The sequence below is a fragment of the Garra rufa genome, chromosome 1 (genome assembly GCF_049309525.1).
Source record: "Garra rufa chromosome 1, GarRuf1.0, whole genome shotgun sequence".
Classification (NCBI taxonomy): Eukaryota; Metazoa; Chordata; class Actinopteri; order Cypriniformes; family Cyprinidae; genus Garra; species Garra rufa.
The window spans coordinates 33,076,685-33,086,917 of NC_133361.1; positions in this window are offsets into that span (position 1 = coordinate 33,076,685).

Below are 10,233 nucleotides of genomic sequence, written 5' to 3' on the forward strand. Positions count from 1 at the left end.
GCATGTTTCATACAGTAAAATAAATGCAGTAGAAACTCCAAGACAATCCAACAAAGAATATAAAAGTGAATTATTTAATATCTCATCACCAATGATCGATAAATAAAAACTATACTGTAAACAAAGTCTCATAAAAAACTTTAATTCATTTTAAACCTACCCAATTTACAAAAATAGCACATATTTATATAAAGATTACAAAAAAAATAAATAAATTCAACTTAAGTTTTGCCAGGTAACAGAGGGACCAATAATAAGTCACAGAAGGTTTACCTTGTACACCAAAGTGTGTTGGCTGTAAGCATTTAAATATGGCCACATACATTACAGTATCATATTTCACATACTTGGACTATATTTCTTTTGTAACAACCAAGATGATGCCCTCTGAACAATTAGATTAGTAAACATAGGAACTAGCTGTTATTACATTTTTACAGTATCACAAAATTTAATCTGAAATTGGTAAGTCAGCACTATATGTATACAAAGGTGTATCTCATATACATACAGTTGAAGTCAAAAGTTTACATACACCTTGCATAATCTGCAAAATGTTAATTATTTTACCAAAATAAGAGGGATCATACAAAATGCATGTTATTTTTTATTTAGTACTGACCTGAGTAAGTTATATATAGATATACATTCTTTGGTTTTTCAAAATTTGTGTGTATTTGAACCCTTTTCAACAATGACTGTATAATTTTGAGATCTATCTTTTCAGACTGAGGACAACTGAGGGACTCATATGCAACTATTAAAGAAGATTTTAACATTCACTGATGCTCCAGAAGGAAACACGATACATCAAGAGCCAGGGGTGTAAACTTTTGAACAGAATTAATTTATTTTTACATCTTATTTTGCCTAAATATCTTTTTTTTTTTTTCATTTCATACTGCCCTTCAGAAGCTACAAAAGTTGTTTCACAGAAGACAAAATAAGTAAAAATTTAAATTTAAATTTATCTTCAAATCCAAAAGTTTTCAAAGCTCTTAATGCACTGTGGGGTTTTTCTGGAGCATCATTGAGCATTTGAACCTTCTGTAATAGTTGCATATGAGTCCCTCAGTTTTCCTTAGTGTGAAAAGATGGATCTCAAAATCATACAGTCATTGGAAAGGGTTCAAATACACAAAAAACTGTGTGATCTGAAGGATTTTTCTGAAGAACAGTGGGCAGTTTAACTGTTCAGGACAAACAAGGGACTCATGAACAACTATCACTAAACAAAAGTCAAGTGAATGTAAACTTTTGAACAGGGTAATTTTTATAAATTCAACGGACTATATGTTAATGTCTTTTATGTGAAATATCTTATTCATGTCAGTATTCAATAAAAAATAACATGCATTTTGTGTGATCCCACTAATTTGGGTAAAATAATTAACATTTTGAGAATTCTGCAAGGTGTATGTAAACTTTTGACTTCAACTGTATAAATGTCAAGACAGTTCAAAAACATCTGTGTCAGAATGAGATACATTTAACAGCATATGTGGTTTATAGATTTCTCTTCTCTTTGTATGAATCACGAATGTCCATTATACCAAATACAATGATGCCAAAGATTGGACAAATTGGCTATTATTGCTAACTAGAAAACTAGAAAAAACAACAACAAAAAAAAAGTACATAAGATACATTAAGTTAATAAGACCTTTTGTGCTTGAAATGTAAAAATTTGTTTTAAAAAAGTTACTGTTTTAAAAGTTCATGGCACTTCTTAAAGGAACAACTCACTTTTTTTGGAAATAGGCTCATTCTCCAACTCCCCCCGAGTTAATAAGTTGAGTTTTACCGTTTTGAAATCCATTCAGCCGTTCTCCTGTTCTGGCGATATCCCTTTTAGCATAGCTTAGCATAGATCATTGAATCCTATTAGACCAGTAGCATCACGTTCAAAAATGACCAACGAGTTTCCATATTTGTTGTATTTAAAACTTGACTCTTCTGTAGTTATATCGTGTGCTAAAACCAGCGGAAAATGTAAAGATGTGATTTTCTAGGCCAATAAGATTAGGAACTACACTCCCATTCCAGTGTAATAGTCAAGGAAGTTTGCTGCTGTAATATGGCCGCAGCAGGCGCAGTAATATCACGCAGCGCCTGAAATTAGTTCCCAGCTAGGTAACTTCCAACGAGGAACGCTCCCTGTGCATGCAGTTGGTCACGTTGTGCTGCGTGATATTACTGCGCCTGCTTCGGCCATGTTACAGCAGCAAACTTCCTTGACTATTACACCGGAATGGGAGTGTAGTTCCTAATCTTATCGGCCTAGAAAATCGCATCTTTACATTTTCCGCCAGTCTTAATACACAATATAACTGCAGAAGAGTCAAGTTTTAAATAGGACAAATACCGAAACTCGTTGGTCATTTTTGAACGCGATGCTATTGGTCTAATAGGATTCAATGATCTATGCTAAGCTATGCTAAAAGTGATATCGCCAGAACAGGAGAACGGCTGAATGGATTTCAAAACGGTAAAAATCAACTTATTAACTCGGGGGGAGTTGGAGAATTAGCTTTTTTCCAAAAAAAGTGGAGTGTTCCTCCAGTATGACATGAAATATTAAATTAATGACCAAGAATAATGTCTCAGGAATCATGCAAACTTTACAGAACAACAGCCAAAGACTGAATCACAATTTCTTTGTCTAGCTTAAAACATACTTAAGTGTCACTTGGAGTTTCTAAGGCAACTTTTAAAGTGAGGAGGGTCTTTCTTCTTCTATCCACCCTTCTACTTGAACTTGATCTCAAAGCAGAAGCAGTTGATGGAGTCACACTCTGGAGGCTGACAGGTACAGGCACAATCCCACATTGCACACTGCAGAAAATCAAGAAAAACTGGTTTATATCAGTTCTATTCATACTTATAAGCACGACCAATGAATTTTAGAAATGCAATTTGTAGAATGTTTATTATTCTCAACAAAAAAAAAAAATTGATTGCTAAAGTTATTTGATAACACCATCATAATGTTAAAGGAATAGTTCACCTAAAAATGAAAACCTCACCCTCGTTCTAAACCCGTAAGACCTTCATTCATCTTCAGAACACAAATTAAGATATTTTTGATAAAAAATAGAGAGCTTTCTGACCCTGCATAGACAGCAACACAACTGAAATATTCAAGCCCCAGAAAGGTAGTAAGAGCATCATTAAGATCCATGTGACATTAGTGGTTTAACCGTAATGTTACGAAGCTACAAGAATACAGGTGCTGGTCATATAATTAGAATATCTTCAAAAAGTTGATTTATTTCACTAATTCCATTCAAGAAGTGAAACTTGCATAATGTATACATTCATTCCACACGGACTGATATATTTCAAGTGTTTATTTCTTTTAATTTTGATGATTATAACCAAATGTGCCGTACGAGTCCTGAAAAGTGAAACCAAAACATTTCGATCGCATGGGACTGTAATCTAATGGGACATGAGCCAAACTAAATAATCAAATTACACTTCAAATAATTTTTTTCCAAAGATGGTTTCCATCATGTGAAGTAGTTCTTATAATGCTGATTCATGTTCAGGTGTTCGTTGTTCTAATAAGTTCGCTTTTAGGTAGTTATTTGATGCTATAAAAACGGGGTGTGGTGTCATGATTGTGATCTTGTGATTGGGTCTGCGGGATTTTGGGCGGGATTTTCATTCCGCGGCTTGGCCTCACGACATTACTGTGCAGACTCTTGCTCCAAACGAACCTCTACTGCGCAGAATCTGGCTCCAAATGACATAATTTCACCCAAGATGAATTGGCTTCACTTTTCTATATGGAATGAAGCGGAGATGCGTCGTCCATCTTTTTTATAGCCTATGATTATAACTGACAACTAATGAAAACCCCAAATTTAGTATCTCAGAAAATTATAATATTACTTAAGACCAATACAAAGAAAGGATTTTTAGAGATCTTGGCCAACTGAAAAGTATGAACATGAAAAGTATGAGCATGTACAGCACTCAATACTTAGTTGGGGCTCCTTTTGCCTGAATTACTGCAGCAATGCGGCGTGGCATGGAGTTGATCAGTCTGTGGCACTGCTCAAGTGTTATGAGAGCCCAGGTTGCTCTGATAGTGGCCTTCAGCTCTTCTGCATTGTTGGGTCTGGCATATCGCATCTTCCTCTTCACAATACCCCATAGATTTTCTATGGGGTTAAAGGGATAGTTCACCCAAAAATGAAAATTTTATGTTTATTTGCTTACCCCCAGGGCATCCAAGATGTAGGTGACTTTGTTTCTTCAGGAGAACACAAACAAAGATTTTTAATGAAAACCGGTGCAGTCTGTCAGCCAAATAATGGAAGTGGATGGGCACCAAACCTTTAAAAGTAAAAAAAAAACATGCACGGACAAATCCAAATTACACCCTGCGGCTCGTGACGATATATTGATGTCCTAAGACACGAAACGAAACGATCGGTTTTTGTGAGAAACTGAACAGTATTTATTTCATTTTTTTACCTTTGATACACAGCAATGTCAATCTGTCCTGGGCACGAGCTCATCATCCGGCTCGTTACACGTGTACGTGCTCTGGCGTAGTATACGCAAACGCCGGAAGCGATCTGTCGCGTGTATACACTCATTGTTTACACAGGGCTATTCAAAATGGTAATTACTTGCGCTTATCCTGATTGTTCAAACCGATTTAATGCTAAAAGATTAAATTTGCTTGCGCAAACTCATCCGGGACTTTTCACCGATTTCCCCTTACAGCGTTTTCGTATACTACGCCAGAGCGCATACACATGTAACGAGCCGGATGATGAGCTCGTGCTTGGCACAGTTGGACGTGGCTGTGTATCAAAGGTAAAAAATGATATAAATACTGTTCAGTTTCTCACAAAAACCGATCGTTTCGTGTCTTAAGAAATCAATATATCGTCACGAGCCGCAGGGAGTAATTTGGATTTGTCTGTGCATGTTTTTTTTTTTTTTACTTTTAAAGGTTTGGTGCCCATCCACTTCCATTATTTGACTGACAGACTGCAACGGTTTAAGTTAAAAATCTTTGTTTGTGTTCTCCTGAAGAAACAAAGTCACCTACATCTTGGATGCCCTGGGGGTAAGCAGATAAACAATAAATTTTCATTTTTGGGTGAACTATCCCTTTAAGGTCAGGCGAGTTAGCTGGCCAATTAAGAACAGGGATACCATGGTCCTTAAACCAGGTACTGGTAGCTTTGGCACTGTGTGCAGGTGCCAAGTCCTGTTGGAAAATGACACCAGCAGATGACATGGCACCCCAAACAATCATTGACTGTGGAAACTTTACACTGGACCTCAAGCAATGTGGATTCTGTGCCTCTCCTCTCTTCCTCCAGACTCTGGGACCCTGATTTCCAAAGGAAATGCAAAATTTACTTTTATCAGAGAACATAAATTCGGACCACTCAGCAGCAGTCCAGTCCTTTTTGTCTTTAGCCCAGGCGAGACGCTTCTGACGCTGTCTGTTGTTCAAGAGTGGCTTGACACAAAGCTGAAACCCATGTCTTGCATACGTCTGTGCGTAGTGGTTCTTGAAACACTGACTCCAGCTGCAGTCCACTCTTTGTGAATCTCCCCCACATTTTTGAATGGGTTTTGTTTCCCAATTCTCTCCAGGGTGCGGTTATCCCTATTGCTTGTACACTTTTTTCTACCACATTTTTTCCTTCCCTTCACCTTTCTACTAATCTGCTTGGACACAGAGCTCTGTGAACAGCCAGCCTCTTTTGCAATGACCTTTTGTGTCTTGCCCTCCTTGTGCAAGGTGTCAATGGTCGTCTTTTGGACAACTGTCAAATCAGCAGTCTTCCCCATGATTGTGTAGCCTACAGAACTAGGCCGTTTCTCAATACCAAGTACGCAAAGTTCGGACTTGCGTCCTTCGTAGTTCAGACTTGGAAGTTTGACTTGGGAGTACGAACTCCCGAGGACGTGAGGATGCAAATCCTGTAATCCTGCAAATGGAACAGCAATGTACTTGATAACATCAGTCAGCTCGCCTTTTCTACTCCGGTAATAATACTGTATGTATTTACAATAGGACGAAATATGGTATCAACCACCTCTGCCTCTTTTCGTCTTTCGCTGCAAAAACGTAGTTCAGGGAATGTACAACATTACAGTGAAGCGAAACATTATATCAAACAGCATTGCCTCTTTTCAGTTTCATTTAACGTTAAACATATTAATAGCGACAAAAATGTGGTTCATGTAACGCGTTACAAAACAATAATTACAATAAAAAAAAGGTGATATCAAACACCACTGCCTCTTTGTTTTCTTCAAAACATAAACCACAACTCTCTTTTCGTACTCATTTTAAAAATAATAAAACATATTTATATGTGATTTAAGCTATATGTGCACTGTGTATAATATAGCCTAATACATCTTTACTCTTTGTATAATAAAATGAAACATGACAAGCACAACTCTGCCTTTTTTATTAAATGTCAGTTTTAATGAACAATATTAGCCATTATAAAAGTATAAGAGACGTATGAAATCGGAAATAAAGACAAAAGCAGACAATTCGGTCAAATACATGCTAAAAAGTCAGCGTTGAATTACGATTGATAAATAATTTATGAAGCATAATTTTCCTCCAGTCAAAATGATATGACCTGGATTAAATAATAGATTCACGAGACCAAAAATTAACGAATTATACCTCTTGTTTAACCACTACAGAGACATCAGGACCAGCGGCAAACGTCAGAAGGACTAGCCGCGATGAGGCTCTCTCTGCGGGATACATGACCACTGAGCACCCGGTGTTCGCCTGGAACTTGCATCTCCGAAATCGGCGAAACAAATTTTCAAATAGGCGAAGTCTTAGTAAATAAACCGCAGATTTGAGTTTTAAACAACTACATTCTCGCCTGAAATACTCTTAAACCTACATTTCATGACACAACAACAGTAAAATTTTGAAAATGATGCGGGTTTTCTCCTCCGCCAATAACGCTCGCTGATTGGAGCGAAATGCATTATGGGATATATGGCTGCCTCAAGTTCGCACAAGTCTCCTCTTGATGCATCCTTGATAAAAGGGGCGGAGCAAGAACACATCCGGGGATTTGAACTGTACTTGCTAGATGTGAACTTTGAATTGGAACAGTACTTGGGCGACAACCGATGACGTTTCACAAGTCCACAAGAACACAAGTCCAGACAAGAACGCATATTGAGAAACGGACCTAGACTGAGAGACCATTTAAAGGCCTTTGCAGGTGTTTTGAGTTAATTAGCTGATTAGAGTGTGGCACCAGGTGTCTTCAATAATGAACCTTTTCACAATATTCTAATTTTCTGAGATACTGAATGTATACATTATACAAGTTTCACTTCTTGAATGGAATTAGTGAAATAAATCAATTTTTTGAAGATAATCTAATTATGTGACCAGCACCTGTACTCTTTGTGCACAAAGAAAACAAAAATAACGACTTTACAATTTCTTCTCTTTCGTGTCAGTTTTCAATGTGCATTCACGAGAGAACCACATGCTGCCAGTGCTCTGACAAACAACCTAGATGTGCTGCACCTTGTTTTTGAAGACTGACGCGGAAGAGAATAAATTGTTGAATAAAGTCATTATTTTTGTTTTCTTTGCACATAAAAAGTATTGTTAGCTTCGTAACATTACAGTTGAAGCACTAATGTCACATGGACTGTTTAGTCGATGTTCTTGGTACCTTTCTAGATCTTGATGGTGGTAGGACCCTTGCTGTCTATGGAGGGTCAGAGAGCTCTCAGATTTCATCAAAAATATCTTAATTTGTGTTCTGAAGATGAAGGAAGGTCTTACGGGTTTGGAACAGCGTGAGGGTGAGTAACGTGACTTACATTAGGGGAGGGGCAGGAATAGTCCAGACAGGATCGCAGAGATGGTGGACGGCAGTCACATGACTGGGCACACACTAAACAGTACTCGCAAGGAGAGAAACTTGCGCAGCAGTCTGAACACTGAGGATCACACTTTGCCTGCAAAGTCAGAGTGCAGAGTGCTGTTACACAATGTCAAAATTACTCAAAGAGACAACTGAAGTCAGTGAGATTTAAACTGCCTTTCAGAACAAGGAAGCTGTTAAAAATCAGGCTACATCCAAGACAATAGAGTATATACTCTAATGAATCTTATTGGGTTTACTGTATAGCAACAGGCATAAACATTGACTCAGATTGTTCAGCAACTGGCTCACAGAAAAGTCTGCTCAGAAAGAGGAAGTGATGATGCTGTAGTACCTTGAGACAGTGATGACACCAGAGCACAGCTGCAAGGAAAATCATATAGAGCCCCACAGAGATCATAACAATGGCAGGCAGCGGGAGGGAGAGATCCCACACAGGAACAGCCTGACGGGAGATGGAAACATCACTGTATTTCACATTAACATTAAGACATTTAACAGACACTTTTATCAAAAGCAACTTACAAAAGACGACAAAATAAACAAAAGAGAAATAACATGCAAGTGCTATGACAAGCCTCATTTAGCCTAACGCAGTACATGAATCAATGTTTTTTTTTTATTATATAATAAATAAAAAGAAAATAGATAAAAGAAAAAAAGAAAAAGAAAAAGCAAGCTAGTGTTAGAGGCCTAAAAAAATGATACACAGAATACAACAAGAACAGAAAAGCTAGTGTTAGTTTTTTTTAATAGAATTAAAAAAAATAAAAAATAAAAATGAAAGAGATGTGTTTTTAGCCAATTCTTCAAGATACTTTGTATTTTGAATTAGTGTTTGTTATTACATTTTTCACAAATAAACATCTTAGGAGTCTTTAAATGGATTTTTTCACACCTATAGGAAATTCTCTTCTTTATATATAAAACATTTACTCTCATTATTATTTTTATTTAATATTACTAATAGCCCCCCAAAAACATTCATTTATGTGACCCTGGACCACAAAACCAGTCTTAGGTATATTTGTAGCAATTGTATGGATCAAAATGATTGATTTTTCTTTTATGCCAAGTAAAGATCATGTTCCATAAAGATATTTAGTAAATTTTCTACTGTAAATATATCAAAACTTCATTTTTGATGAGTAATATGCATTGCTAAGAACTTCATTTGGACAACTTTAAAGGCTATTTTCTCAATATTTAGATTTTTTGCACCCTCAGATTCCAGATTTTTAAACAGATGTATCTCAGCCAAATATTGTCCTATCCTAACAAACCATACATCAATGGAAAGCTATACGAAGAAACCCCTCTCTATTTGTCCACATAGCTGAGAAAGTCTAGTTCATGTAACTACTGTGCGTTTAGTGAAAGATGAGATTTATTTGTCAAAATTCTGACAGAACACGTACTTTAATTCGTTTGTATATTATAATGTGCATTTAAATATATGCAACCTATTAGTGGAAGTAGTAGTATCAATACTGCACAGTATGCAATGAAAAAAAAAAAACACGTATAAAATTAATTTTGTTAGAACGTTTGGTTTAGAAACAAACAGCTGCTGTAACTTAACAGATACATTTACAAAGACCGACGTCCAAAAATACGAATCTTCATTTCAAAGACGGAAACACAAAACAGTCATACATACCATTATATCGTCCCTGCATTCCCAGTCTAATTGTTTATGGTTTTCTCGATTATCAGGAGATTTAGCAATTTAATTAAACATATTATTTACTTCGGGCAGCATATTGTTCGCGAAACATTGTTGTCTTAGCAACCGAGATACCAAAATACGACTTCCTATGAATGTACGGCGGCTTGGAAGGACCAAACTTTATTCCATACTGAAAACGGGATTAGGCTAGAAGAGATATGTCATTTTTATCACACTGTACAACAATAATACTGTTAATGTATTATAGTACGGGCTACGTTAGGGTTGGGTTAGGTGTAGGCGTTAATAAAACACAATCTAATCGGTAAAAAAATGTAATTCATTGTTAGTTTACAGTCGGTGCTGTATCCCTTCTAGCCGAAAACGTCAGAAAAATAAAATAAAGTAATTGATGTGATTACATTTATTTTAATTTACTTAAATCAAAAAAAAAAAAACTAAATAAAAAAAATTAAGCTAGAAGGCCTAAAATATTTGTTTGTGCTGACGGATTTCTTCTCATAAAAAATGATTTATTTCTCATAAATGTATGTAATATGAGGTGTAGTTCCAATGCCCTCTAGTGTTCAATTGTTGAATTGGTATGCTTTAAATGAGAGACAAAAAGATTTCTTGTAG